Consider the following 15365-nt stretch of genomic DNA (forward strand, 5'->3'; position numbering starts at 1 on the left):
TAATGCCCAGCTTCCAGAAAGATGGTAAAAGTTCCAAATATTGTAATGTCCTTCCCACACACCTAGTTATTTTTACCAATGTACAAAGGAACTTTTTGTGTTTTTTTGTAGCAGTACCTTGAGCCCTGAAAGACAATATAATATATTGAATAGTTTTGGTTCAGGATTGTTTTGTGCTCTTTCTGATGTTTTCAGTTGTGATAGTTTTTAAGGGTTTTTTCCATCAATGCTGCATGTTGGTGTTCTTATTTTTAAGATCATATTTTCAGGATAGTGTAAATTAATATAGTTACATTGATTTCACTAATTTCATGCAACTATGCCAATTCATGCCAGCTGAGGATCCAGACCTTAACGCTGAATGTTTGCTATGTTGTTTTGTTCTATGATCAATATACATGTGTTCAGTGTATTCTTCTGTTCCCCACCTCCAAAACCAATAAACACCACAGAAGCAATTGTAGCTAGTTCTCTCTGAGACTAGCGTCAACATCACTGATCATACTGAGTCATTCTCCTGACTCACAGAAATAAATATTAGGAAAAGTAAATATATCCCCCCAGCCCTTCTCTTTCATCTGTGCAGGGTAATTGTTTTCAGTGGGACAATAAATTGTCTCTTACTAATGTTGCTTCAAAGTACTTTGGATAAGAAAACAGATAGTTCAGTTAAGCTTAAGGTTCCTTTAGCAAATGTTAGCATTTTCACCCCCTGGTAGCTGCTCAAGAATGTTTTGAAACATTTAAACATCATTATAGCTCATAGTTCCCATTCTGGTTTTCCTTCAAGGAGAGGTGTCAGAAGAAATCACAATTATGCCTCTATTTTAATCAAGAGTTAAGCATTCCAATTATAAGTGTTCATTATAAGACAACTAAGTAAATGAACTGTTTTGTTTTGTTAGAGGGGCAAGGCTTTCTTTGGGTGATATCTTTTATTGGACCAGCTGCTGGGATAGAATTAGACAAGCTTTCAAACGCAAGAAATTCTTGTTAGCTAATTGCAGCCCCAAATTGTAATGCCTGTTTGTAAGATATTGAGGATATGAAAAAAAAATTGTATTTAGAGATTAAATTATAAGTATAATAATTGCATATTTTGCATGCAAAGTAACATTTAGAATTCTGGCTGCCACTTACTAACAATCTTGTTCTTCAGGATCTCAGATGGGGGATAGGTGTCATGTCTACATCAGTATCTATGGGGCCCCACAGACATGTGGGGAGCCTGCTCCAACACATTGGAAATCCAGCATGTTGGAGCAGACTCAATTAATTGAGTCTGCTGGAGCATGGAAATTGACGTTCTCTGGCAACTTTCCATGTCAAGTGTATCAGTGTTCTTGGGCTGAAAAAATGGCAGTGGGGCACTTTGAAGTAAAACACATTCGATGAGCTCTAGTTCAAAGTGCCCTGCCGCAATTTTTCAGCGCGGGGATGCTGATACACGTGATGCACAGGTGCTTTCAATTAGCGTGGCTCGCTAATTAAAGCACCTGGCGTCGCCTCCCAGACCACATGTAAAAATGTCCTATATATCTGTATCTAGAAGTATGATGTAGCTATATGGCAATCATATAATATTAAATTCTATTGTGGGTAACTCTTAATTCACACAGTTGTTACTTTTTAATTCAACTCCTAATTGTTATTAATTACCCCAAAGCAAGGCACTGAAGCATAAATTGAAATAATTTGCTTTTATGAAAGTAGTGAAAATCTAAGCCTAAATAACAGAGGCAGAACATAGGTACCTAATATGTAGGGACCACTATATTTCACGTACCAGTGAGGGGAAAAGCAGATATCCTGGAGGCTCACCAGAGCCAATTTTCAGCATTTTTCAGGGTGGGCTTTCCCATGCTGCTTATTGGCCTGCCATGGGTCTGATCACCATTTAACAGCAGCTCACAAGCTGTTCTTCAGCTGTTTGAAAAAAGTAAAACTTACCACTTATTAAACAACAACTTCTAAGTAAAGCTCACCACTTAGAATTCTTAATGAAACCATAATAAATAAATTTAGAATAATAGAAAATGAGGTTTGGAAGGGACATCAGGAGGTCATCTATTCCAACCCCCTGCTCAAAGCAGGATCAACCCAAATACATCGTCCTAGCCAAGGCTTTGCTTAGCTGGCTGGATGTGGGGTGAATAGGGTGAAGCTTGGAGGGAGGGAGGGAGTTCCATCCTTCTGGGTGCCTGCCCCCATAGCTAGATGTTGGGTAGGGGCTTTCCCTGGCCTGGCACAGGGTCTCCTGAGTCCCGGTTTGCTGCTGTGCAGGAGAGGAGGGGATTTTCTCCCTCTCCTTCTGTGTACAGTGGGGCACAGTGGGGCTCAGGAGACTCTGTACTGGGCCTGGGAAACTCCTGCCCCACATTTGGCAGTGAGGGCAGGCACCTGACACAGCCCCCATAGTTGGGCACGGGGTGCAGGGTGCCCCCACTGCAGGGGCCTCCCCCCTGCCTAGCACACCTCCCCCGAGCCCCCATGCTGTTTCCAAGGCTCTGCTGCCTTCTTCTCAGTTCTTCAGGTAAGTCTTTTTTTTTTAATATATATATTATAAAAAAAAGTATATATATATACTTTTTTCATGCCCTCCTTCTCTCCCATGGTTTTAGGCTATTTCCAGCCAAATTGCAGTTTTCTGGGGCTTCAGGGGAAATGTTAAATTTTGGAGTTTCCCCTGAAGCTGAAATTACATCAGTCCCTACTAATAGGTCACAAAGAATTATTCAAATTGACCTTACTTAATGTCTGCAAAACTTTCTTTATCTCCTGAATTCACTAGATCTCTCTCTGTTTTGATCCAGAAAGATTCCTAGATGACTAGATTTGGGCAACTGAGCATGCTCAGAAGTGATGTACCTCTCTTGTGCCTAAGCTCCATTACAATACAAATGAGCATTGGGAGGTATCAAAAATTGAATGAACTACTCAGGTTCTTAGGCAAAATTAGAGCTTACCTTGTGACCATTTGTGAAAGCTGAGTGCCACTACATGTGAAATTAATTCAATGCAATAAAACTACATTGAAGTTTATTGCTCCCAGTTGCAGCATTTACACATGTGCCCGGTACCACAGCGAAGTGAGCTGGGCTGGCACAGTCCTGGCTGGCAGGGGGCCTCAGGAGACAGCCTGCCAGACTGGGGCTGCTCTGACCCAGCTCAACATGCTGTGGAGGGGCTGGCTGGGGCAGGAAGGTACTACAGTGCAGGCCTAGTTGGCAGGCAGCCCCACACTGTAACACCCTCCTGCCCCAGCCAGCCCCCGTCAGTGTCTCACATGTGCACTGCAGTGAAGTAAATAACTCCACTGTAGGTGGTACTTGTGTTGGGAAATATTATCCTATGGTGGAGTTATTTAGTTTACTCCAGCCTAATAGCACAATGGCACGTGTAAATGGTGATGCTTTACTGTGGAGCAAATCCTACAGAAAAACATGTGGACAAATTGGAGAGAGTCCAGCAGAGAGCAACAAAAATGGTGAGGGGGCTGGGGGACATGACTTATGAGGAGAGGCTGAAGGGACTGGGCTTATTTAGTTTACAGAAGAGAAAACTGAGAAGGAATTAATAGCAGCCTTCAACTACTTGAAGGGTAATTCCAAAGAGGATGGAGCTAGACTGGTCTCAGCGGTGGCAGATGACAGAACAACAGGCAGAGGTCTCAAGTTGCACCAAGGGAAGTTTAGATTAGATATTAGGAAGAGCCTTCTTACTGGGAGGGTAGTAAAACACTGGAACAGGTTACCCAGAGAGGTTGTGGAATCTCCATCCTTGAAAGGTTTTTAAGACCTGGCTAGACAAAGCCCTGGTTAGAATGATCTAGTTGGGGATGGTCTTGCTTTGAGCAATGGATTGGAGTAGATGACCTCCTGAGGTCCCTTCAAACTCTAATTTTCTATTATTTTAATCAGATCTGCAGTAAACTTCTTGTGTAGATGTGCCTGCTTGCATGCAACTCAGTAAAAATGAAGAGATGTCATTTATCTTTTGCCTAGTAGCTGTATGGTTAGAATATTTGGCTACAAAATCAGAGATCCAGTCCTATACAATTTCACCTCTAGGGAATTCAAACCCATATATTGTATTTCACAGGTATGTGCCATAACCACCATGCTACAGATTTAATTTGAGGAATAGGGAAGGATTTGCCACTCCTTTAGTTGAAGCTGATCTCCAGCACAGCTAAGAATGCAAAATTAAAGGGATTGGAAGGAGAGGAAGCAAGCAAGACTATGTGCCTGTTACCACATGGTTACAGTCCTCTCTGAAAGGTGAGGGGAGTCCTAGATTAGGATTGTGCAACTGGTGACTCACAGGTCACACAGCCTGCAAGGGGTTAACCTGTGGCCCTCCAGGCTCCTATCTGGCCCATCATTCTGGCTATAGCTGCAGTCAAGTGCTCTGGGCTTTTTTTTTGGCTTCCTCCTCCAGTGCCTGCCCTCGGCATGCAGGAGCTCACAGTAGGGGGGACCACTTAGCCACCCACACAGTGAAATGGTGGAGGCAACTGCCTGTGCATGTAGTGGAGCAAGGGAGGAGGTGGCTCACACCCACCAAGCAGCAGTGGGGGAATCTGTCTAGGTAGTCATTTGGCTCCCATTATTATGGCCCACACGAGGTGCATCTCCCCTGTTGCAGGCCATGTGGGGTGCGGCCCCCAGCTGCTGAGAACTTGGACAGCCCTGTCCTAGGTAAAGTGTAAAATGGATAATGAATCCTAGCAGCAGATACCAGAACCCAGGACTCATCCCAGGGGAGTGTTTGCTTTACCAGGGTACAACATCACACTCCCTCTGGTTGCCTTCTTGGATTGTTGATGCGTTTTATATTAAATGTTCCGATGGTTAACCATCAGAGGTGGTTCAAGCACCTACATTGAACACCTTCAAGAGAAAATTGGATGTTTATCTTGCTGGGATCCTATGACCCCAGCTGACTTCCTGACCTTGGGGGGGGGGCGCTGAACTTGATGATCTTCCAAGGTCCCTTCCAGCCCTAATGTCTATGAAATCTATGATTGCAAACAAATAGCCCTAGCAGTGGGGGGTGGGGGGGGGATTGTTGGAAATCTCTCCCATACCTGGTAGCCCAGTCAGACTCCATGGGGCCATGTCCACTTTTGGGGGCATGGAAGTCCCTGGGTGGGTGTGTGGGAGCCAGAGTTGGGCTCCATGGGGCTGTGCCCACTCACAGGGGTTTTGCTGGGCTCAGTGTCAGGTGTGTGTGTACATTGTGGGGTGCTTCATGATAGGGTTTATAGAGACATAGACAACTCCCTTCCCTGCCCCTGTGCTGACTGCCTGTGGCTGACAGATGATGTGGAAGCGGGAAGAGGCATGATTACCTATGTCTGGTAGCTCATCAGGGGTGGCCTGAGCCTCCTGCCAGTCTCTGGCAGGCCAAGGAGCCCATGGGCATGTTGGAAGGCATGCAGGGCACAGTGGGGCCATGCAGGGAAACTGCGTGCTGCTGTAAGCTCTGCGCTGCCCTGGCTATGTGTTCACTGAATGCATGGCTGAAGCAGGGGTGGTGGCGTGGGGTTGTGCCCCTTGCTACTGCCATGCATGCAGGGGACAACTTGTCAGGGCAGCGTGGAGCTTGCAGAGGCAAGGAGATCCCTGTGAGGCCCCGCTGTGCCCTGCAGCGCCAGGTTGCACTTGGTGGGCTTGGAGGCCCCAGGGGAGGGCAGTAGGGGAGCAGCCCAAGCCCGCAGCAGGCAGCCCACCCCCATCCCATGCACAGATCTAGGGGGCACGGGTCCCCCCTGCCACTTGGGAGTGTATGCAGCAGTGGGGAGCTGCTGCCCGCACCTGAACCTGCAGCAGCAGGGGGGGAGCTGGGCTCCACTCCACTGAAGCAGCTGCTGCTGCCTCCTGCCAGGGGCAGGGGGCTGTGAACCCGGGTCCCTGGCTCCATAGCCCTGGCAGCTAGAGGCCCCCTCTGGCAGGGCTGATGGAGGCAGGGGGAGCAGGTAGTGAGGGGCAGCAGCCAGACTGGAGGGGTTTGGCAGGGGGGGAGTAAGGGGCACTAGCAGGGCCGGGGGAGCTGTGGAGGGGAGTGAGGGGCCTTTCACTTTAATCATGGATTTCGGGGGGTTTTATCAAAGAATTTGCAATTTTTTATCAGGGAAAACCAGGACCCCTGAAGATAAAATTTACTATGGTCCTATCTGTTTGATTGTGTGGAGACCATGCAAAATGCAGCATCTGCAGCTTAGTTTCACTATGAGGGTTTTAGGTTCATAAGAAAGCAGAACTCCGAGGACGTGAACCCATGAGAACTGAAACTAAAAGAAGTTAACGAAACTCTCTGCAAAATGAAACTGTGTGGCAAAGGGAAGATTTTTTCTTGTGTTTTCCCCGTTTCTAAATTAACGTTCAAAGATGAGCTAAACCAGGGGTGGGCAAAATGTGGCCCAGGGGCTGGATACAGCCCGCCAGGCCATTCTATCCAGCCTGCAGGACCCCTAAAAAATTTAGAATATTAATATTTATCTGCCTTGGGCTGCCTGTCATGCGGCCCTTGATGGCTTGCCAAAACTCAGTAAGCAGCCCTCTGCCCAAAATAATTGCCTGCCCCTGAGCTAAACTAAGATAATGCAGCTGCCTTAATAGCTGGGAAATTCAGCATTCTTATCCTATCCTGCAGTACTTTTAGTATGTAAGAGAGACTGTTGAGAGACTCCTGCAGTATCTAGACACAATTTAGATGGGTAATATCAGAGTTTTAACCTTCTCTTCAAATTTCTTTAATTTTGTAGGTTAAAATCAGCCTCTTATGTATTCTTATTTTATTTTTCCTAATTATGATTGAGATCATTTGGAAACAAATAAAAGGGTTGGTGAGGAAATAACTGAAATATTATGTATCTGGTTGTATTAAATCTTAGCCGCACTTTTTGAATTCCTCTTTTCACAGCATATGTGTGTCTATAACTAAAGCAGAGCATGTGGATAAATCTTGGTAGAATTCAGACACAAGCAGTTCCATAAAGCAAAAAGGTAGGAGATATCTTTTATGAAAATTACTGTGGTTTACATATTTGTATGCTTGCATCTCTTTAGAAATTCCTCTGCATATCCAGTTTTTTAAAAATGTAACTATCAAAAAATAATAAATCTGGATTGTAGTTTTTCCAGTCCAGTCCCCTGCAAAAATACATTTCAACATATGAATTTAATTTTCAAGATGAACACATGAAAGTCTCTACAGCCAATACATTTAATTTTTTGTACATTCAGGACAGGTAACACAACTTATCTTATCTGAAACTCTGTAGTGCATGACATTTTCAGCTGAGCTACAAATATCTAAAAATAGGGTTTCGTATAAGAAACTCTGACAAGGGCCAACTTACCACCTAATTCAACCTTGCTTGGATTTTGCCTCTGGTCACTGGAGGAAAAGGAAGGCTATATTTTCTCTCCAGTTACCCTGTTGTTTGCCAGCAACAGGGCCAGGAGAGGGTGAACGGAAGCTGTGGAAGTGGGAGGGGCATGACAATGTATAAATTGTTCCTTAATAAAGGTGGAAGAGATTTACTTCTGCCTCAGAGTAAAAGAGAAATGAGAAAGGAACTGGATTCTTGAGTTACAGTGCCTCTTGGGGTGGTTCAATTCATACAAGTTTATTCAAGGTCATGCTTATAAAGGCATAATTGACCTACATTTATAAACAATTCGTTTTACAGAAAAGGAAGTCTATTTGGGCATTAAATATAAGTGATTAATTGTCTGAAATTCGTATTATCTGTGCTCCAGGACTTGCCTTCCATATTTCAAAACCTTGAACCAACTGTTAAAAGACATGTACAGTAAAATGAGAAGTTAAATACAAATAATATAGTTTAAAATGATTATTTTAAATTATTTTGCATTATTTCCACTATTATCTATCTAAAAGTGGATACATTGCTGTTTTTTGACATCGGCTTTAATCACATGAGTTGTGCTAGGTATTTCTTTTTTAAGTACTGACTCATGAGGTCTTTCTATGCTTCTTATACAATATTTTTTCCTTCCTGACAATTTGTTCTCTATTTTTGGCTTCTTGTGCGTTGTTATCTCTAAATTATATAAACTTTGCTCTTGACTGCAGGGGCTATTTAATTAATACAACTATTCAGCATAGTTAGGTGAACTGTAATATATTAAATGTCCTAGTTTTTCAGTCTCTAATCACTATCATTTATTGTGTGTGGGATACTAGACTCTATCTATTTAATGCTTCTACTGGGTGACTTTGCAACACTCCAAAAGATAGTGATACAAATCATGTGATACAAGGCACATGATTATATGGTTACTAAGCCAAAAATCTGGGCATGATAAAATCAAGACTTATTGATGGAAAAGAAGTGTCCGTATCACAAAAACGAACATGGCAATTCACTGAAATTTACACCCCATATGACTCTTTAGGGCCCTGACACAAGTTAATTTAAAGGTGCCATGGGATCTGAGTCCAGATCCCAACAATCACATCTCCTTCCATGCCATATTTGCATGACAGAAGGCATGATTTTGGGATCAGGAATTAGATCTCAGCTATACCCTTTCTAGTTGCCAGTGCAGGGGGAGCCCAAGATCATGATTCTCAGCTCCCCCTGCAACAGCGAGTTTGAAAATAAAGGAAAAAAGCCCTCACTCCCTGGGTGCTGCTGGGTGGAGGGCAATCTCTGCTGCCCCCTCTCCCCCATGCTGTGTAGGGGGCTCTGCATGGGCCCCCCAGCCCTCCCCCCACTGTCCCAGGGCCCCCCTGGCTGCCCCATCTGCCCCAGCTTTGGCACTTTAAGAACCACCCCCCCAAAATCCTAAACTCATCAGTTCTTGCCCAGCAGGGGGTGATCTCTGCTGCCCCCCACTGCCCTGCACCATGTGGGGGGGGGCTCTCCATAAGCCCCATAAAGGCCCAAGACTGCTGCAGGAGCTGGTGAGTCCTGAAGTTTTTTCATTTTTTTTCTTAAAGGGCTGGAGCTGGGGTGGGCAGGGCAGCCATGGGGGGGCTGGGAGAAGGAGAATGAGTCAGGGGGCTCGTTCAGAGTCCCCAGTGCAGCGTGGGGCAGTGGGGGGGCAGTAGGGATCATCTCCCCCCACCAGGCAGCACTCAGTGAGTGAGGGCTTTTTTTTAAAGCACTGGGAACTGGGTCAGGCGGGGCAGCCATGGCGGGGGCTGGGGGAGCAGGAGGAGGTTGGGGGGGCTGGGGGAGCAGGCAGGGGTTGGGGCCTGACAGGGGTCCCCCCATGTTCCCCTCCCTTCTCTGCCAGCCCCCCTCCCACCACTGTCTACTTACCAGCTCTGAGTCCAGCTCCAGCTCTGTGCTGCAGCCACTGGGGATTGCATGAATTATCGAAGCTCTCCAAATCTTTTCCTAAGATTTGGAGAACTTCAAATCAATTTGGACCTTTTTATTGGTCCTCTGATTCAATTCAGACTTGGGGATTCAGCTACCGAATTGGGTCGAATCTCCTTTGAATCGAATCAGCACCTGAAGCTTCGCACAGCCCTACTGGGGAGCTCTTTAGTGTTGCTGCTCAGGCTGAACCTGTAAAATGAACCCACAAAGTGCTTCAGTCTTATACATTATTACTACAGTAGGTTTCACTCCCACTATATTGGTCAAATTGGGCCTATTCAATGCGATGACTCACACAGTAAAGTATTACTCTGCATGAGCAAAGATGGCAGAATCTATCTGTGCCCGCCTTTGCTCTACTAGGTGTTCTCGAGCTGCCTTTGCCCGGGCGGTCGATATGGTTTGTCCCGGGCCTGCGAGCAGACCACAAAGGGTACCTCAGCTGATGTCAGGGGATCCCCTTAACTCATCTGCCACGACTTTGAATGGATCCTCAGTGGAGGGGTTCCCCTTTGAGGAAGCCTCCAGGGTCGTCATGCCTCTCGGCGGGCACTCACGGGGCTCCGACCTCCCCTACACCCTGGCCAAATGCCACCTTCTGCCACGAGTCCTCAAGCCTCTCTTTGTCTCTGGCCCCTACCGGTTTCTTCTCCTGGGCCTCCTGTCGCTCTCCAGCCATGGGCCCTGGTGTCCTGGGCCGGGCTCTGGCATGAAAGCTAACAGGCCCCTCAGTTTCTGGCTCAACTATCCCATGTCACTAGCCTCAGTCTCCTCCAACAGTGACTCCCTATGCGCCCCTTCCACTGACCTGAGAGCTCTAGGGACCTCTCATAACAAGACGTACCTTGTCCCTTGCCCCTATTCTAACATCCGCCGTGACACAACGCACAATACCCACCACCGTGACGGCTAGAGAGGTGCGACTGCTGTGCAAGGAGGCCACAAAGGGAAATAGAGTGCCCCAGCCTGTGGGCCCTGTGCTTCCCTGGTGCCTCAGTGTCTCCAGGCCCAGTCGCTTGCCCCAATTGGGGCTCTTCTCTCTCCCCTAGGCTCGGCCTCTATCCGGGGATGTAGTTCCAGTCACCTGAGGTCCTATGGGCACTGCAGGCTCCTCTTGGAGACACTGTGGGCCTCTCTGCTGGCACCCTTACTCCGCTGGCCTTCCCTGTTCGGCATTTCCTGCTGCTTCCCCTGCAGCTATCACAGGTGGGGATCCCGGAGGTCTCTCTCCCGTCACCTTCACTCTCCACTGTTCCTCAGCTTTGGGCTTCCCCGTAGCTACTCTGACTTCCCCGACACTCGCTGCTTCCGCTGTTTTCTCTACTCATGCTGTTTTCTCTATTCTTGCTACTTCCTCTGCCGGCTTCTCCTCCAGCTCCTCTGCCGGCTTCTCTACCGGCTTCTCCACCGGCTTCTCTACCAGCTCCTCTGTCACTCTCACTGCTGCCTCAGCTGCAGCTGCCCACACTGCCTCAGGCTGTCAGACTCCGCGGCTGCGCGTCTCTGGCCTTGGGTTTCCCTGCGGACTCTCTGCTTGGCAGCCCCCCCCTGCGCCCTCAGGGCTGCCTTTTGTCTCCACCGGGTGGTGTCTCCTGCTGACGTCACCCAGCCCCAGCTGAATATGAGCACGGCTAACAAACCGCGTGGGCGGTTTCTCAGAGCGCTCTCCCCTGCTCCTTCTGGCCCCTGTGAACCGTAACTTGGGGCTTTCTCTCCTTCTGTTTTGGCCTGGGGTTCTCCTGTAACCCCGGCGCCCCCCTCTTCCAAACCGGTGTCCCTGGGACACTATCTCTGAATAGTTTAAAGTGTTATTAGAAGAAAATAATCATTTGTATGCTCTTCCATCTGTGTCTGCCTTGCTTCCCTCTGAAATGTAGGTTTAATATAACTATAAAGATACTATTTTTAGACATAAATCATAATACGGGAGAAGAGAGATCCCCTCCCTCCCCCCCCCCCCCGATTTACCATATACAAGATTAATTTGCACTCTATACTTTGTGACAGGTAAGGATTTCTTAGGGTCATATTTGTTATGAGACTTACTGCATAGTTGGGATAGAGCTAGACGAACTTTCAAATGCAAGACATTCTTCATCAGGTCATTTGGCTAACTCTAACACAACTACCTAGTTGTTCCCATGAAAGATATCACCCTAAGAAATCCCTGCCTCTCCCATAATTTCAGGACTATCACAGCTAAGAGACTACTCTTACACAACCACTCTATGCTTTAAAATTCTCATTATTTTTTGAAACTTTTACATCCTTTATAGCTTAAAGGTAAAGTATAATATTGGAGGATACATCTGTTAAACTTTTATTTAACAATACTAAAAACTTATACTTAAATCAGCTTATCCATATAAAAACCTCCAACATATTTTGTATTATGCCTCTCTCTTGTTCTGCTGAATTGCAGCCACTTCTAAACTCCCAACATGTTTCCATCATGCTGCTTTTCCTTTGGCCCATATTTCTGTGTTCTGAACTCTGGCTGTTTGATATAGAGTACATTTGGTATCTGTTGCTGGGGATACAGGATTTGAGACTTTTGATTTGTCGGTTGATATCAACCAGAGAAAGAAAAAATACTAGAAGAAATGATGTTGCCTTTAAAGACATTAATAGGAAATATATTGTCCTTCATAACCAGTGTAAATCTATTAGTGGTTATGTTTCACCAGAATAATAGTGGAAATCTTAAAAGGAGAACAGTTCAAGTTTCAGTTTTTGATCTTTAAATTCAGGGAATGAACACATTTAATAATTATATGACTACGACTATTTATAAAGAAGCTTCCCTTTATTTATATCCAATCAACAGGCTATACCTTCGCACACTATAACAAATATTATGTTTGTGTACTATATCTATAATATGTATTTTAAGGATTCCCCTCCAAAGTATGTTGTCTGATCATACAATGTCCAATCATACATTCATGACTTGAAGCTCTCTGGAGCAATCAAGCTTGTATCTCAGTAGTACTATCAACCTAATATATGTTGTACCAAGAAGATTTTTCTCTATGGCTTGGGATTTGTTTTTCAGACATCCTCCCTGCCATTTGTCTGGTTAATGGATCTGAGCAGCTCCACTCATAATAAACTGTTTTCCTCTCAGATAACATGCCTCTGAAGACGCTCTGAAAGGATGCCCCTTAAAATAGGAGACACTTGCACAAAATTATAATTATAGCACTGATCAACACTTCACCAGATAAAGCTCACTCAGCATAGAAAACACGACGTTAAAATGAAGTTACAGAAACTGTATTTGTAAATATTATTCTTATTCTTAAGATGTAAGTTATTGGAAATTTTGGCTCAGGAAAAACTAAAGATTAATTTAATGAAACTTAAGTAATTCATTTTAGAAACCAAATACTAATATCTCTCAGTAATTTGGGAGGAGCCATTCAAGTTTGGCCTCTGCCTTATCTCCTCTGCATTTTTTCCTTGTATAGAGGTCTGAAGTAAAGCTTGTCTGTATTTCTGTCTGACCATTCTGATTGGTTTAGCCACAAATCTTTACCTTTTTCCATATACCTATTTATAGTGCTGTCGCTAATTTGGTTCAAGTTGAAGACAGGGTAAAGGTCCATTTCTATTCCACCTTCTGCCTGACTTCAGAACTACTTCTCTCTGTTAAATGAGTTCAACAAGCACTTGGGATAGTACAGTACATGCAGACCTCACACACTACATGAGATTTTAGAGTCCAAGCTTATTGCTGAATCTTGTTAATGGAGTTATACCTTTTCTTCAGTTCAGCTTTCACATCAAGTGCTTTACAATAGATCCAGATTTGGTAATATAAGACAGCACTTCAGCCAAATGGCCTGTATGAGTAAGGCAGAAACATTTTTTTTTAATTTTCTAGGGCAGTTAATTAGACAACCACACTTTCACTCCCACTCTTAAATTAATCTCCATATGTTCAGTTATCATAGGGAAAAATTAAAAGGGAAAAAACATTACAAGCAAAACTCATAACCATGTTCCTGTAACATTTACTCAGACACCTAACTTTCTGTCAACATATTTGGACTTCATAACCTCATTAATATATGCTTACCTAATCTGCACACCTCATAATTTGCATGAAAACAATGGCCTCTTCTCTTCTCATCAAATATTTAGAGACAGAACAAAATGAAGTCTCAATATTAATCAGATTTCATTACTTTTACAAAGTATACTATAGGACATTTACTATTAAGCTGTGACATATTGCCTACAATTGCAACTTAACTGCACTTGTCAAATTATTTGCTTTGTAATGAATTGTCATGAGTTCGTTTCATTATTTCATTTACTCGTTAATTGACAAAATGAGTAATTTTTCAGTTGTTAATGCAAATTGCCTAAGGTTAATGCATCTTATTGGAAATCCTTCTAAATCTCTTCCAAAATGAAGTAGTGTGCCTAATGGGTATGTTTAGTGCCAGGAGCGCAAAGCAAATCTGAATTACTCAGCCACCCTAAAACACACAAAGTGACATTTAAAAATCCATCCATTAATAGTGTACATGTCACTGGCATGTTGTATTTGTTTACACTGTGGATGTTCCCCAGTGTTTTAAGGAAAGAAGACAAAATATTTTCTTGTGGCATATAGGACAGAATCTGATTGGTCATTAGTACAGAGGACAAGTGCAGCCTGGGTATACCCAGGGGGGCATGCCCTGTCCTCCAGCGACAGTGGAGGTCAGGGCAAGGTGCTGATGGAGGGGCCATCTGCTAGAGTAGTTCCCTCTCCTTTCTATAGAACCAGGCCGAGACTGAGTGCTTAAGTATATACAATTTATTACTATAATAAATACTTAAGATAAAACATGAAATATTTACAATAAAGCTTATATATCAGTACACATAATATCCCATAATTCACATAAACCATATAACTTACAGCAGATATAATAAATACATTGAATAAGATAGTTAAGGTTACAACACAATAAACACATATGGGGACTCAACTTATATAACCCAAATAAGCTAATAATATTTCCTAGACCTACCAAATAACAATACAAATATACATATTAACACATTAAGAACATATAAACCATATAAACTTTCTTAAAGAGTACCTATAGCTATATAGACCTCGACACAATAACAATCACCCAAAATAGAGAGTGCACTCAGTACCTCCCTGAGGGGTTTCCTTGGAGCCCCACCCCCTTAGGGCCCTGGGATGTGGACATGCCTCTCCCGCACTGGAGAGCAGAGGTGGCAGACCCTCCTGTCCTGTGCCTGCCTCCCCTGTGGGGCCCACTTCCCCAGCAACTCATGCTTCCTCTCTGAAGCAGCCAATGCTCATCCCCTGGAGGCCGATCCTGTGAGAGCCTCTCTCCAGCGGTGCCTGCGGCTCTCCTCAATAGCCTGGTGCCCCACACTGGGCAGCCCAGGGCTCTCTCTCTCTCTCCCGGGAGCTAAACCCTTACAGGCTCTGGTTCCCCAGTCTCACACCAGGGGCCCTCCCTTTCCTGGGCCCTGCTCTGGGCACCTGGGTTCTTTTAGTTACAGGCAGAGCCACGCTGCAGAGCTAAGTCCAGGGCTAACTTGAGCAGCCGCAAGCTGCTCCCAGGGCCAGGTCTCTGTGTGCTGATCTGCACACTGACTGCCCAGCCACTTCCCAGGTTTGCAGGCGCAAGCCTCCTCGAGTGGCTCCTACAGCCTGATCCCCATGAGCCAATTTGCACACCGCTGAAGCTCAAGTGGGGTCCTGAGGACAGCCATCTCTGGAGCTCCTCTCTCATCACTGTCCCTTGTCATCACTCCCCAGCTTGCTGAGCAAGCTTCCCTTTTCTACTGTTCAGGGGCTCCACCCCTGAAGTTTTCTGGACCTGGCTGGTGCAGTTTTGATTCAGGTCCGGCTGCTCATTGCCCCCTTCCTTCAGAAAAGGGCAGGGCATTGCTTCCCTTGTACTGCCTCCAGACTGGTGGGTGGGCTCCACCAATCAAACAGCAGACCCTTGATCCTGGGACT

General features: G+C 45.1%; 1 long non-coding RNA gene across 1 annotated transcript in view; it reads left to right on the plus strand.

Moving 5' to 3' along the window:
• LOC109281500 (uncharacterized) overlaps window positions 1-15365 on the plus strand; it is a 42346-nt gene that overhangs the window by 6194 nt on the left and 20787 nt on the right. The window contains exon 2 of the long non-coding RNA XR_009461642.1: window positions 6928-7010. This is a non-coding gene — a long non-coding RNA (uncharacterized LOC109281500). The remainder of the gene's footprint in view (window positions 1-6927; window positions 7011-15365) is intronic.

Source organism: Alligator mississippiensis, chromosome 4 (assembly GCF_030867095.1).
Source record: "Alligator mississippiensis isolate rAllMis1 chromosome 4, rAllMis1, whole genome shotgun sequence".
Classification (NCBI taxonomy): domain Eukaryota; kingdom Metazoa; phylum Chordata; order Crocodylia; family Alligatoridae; genus Alligator; species Alligator mississippiensis.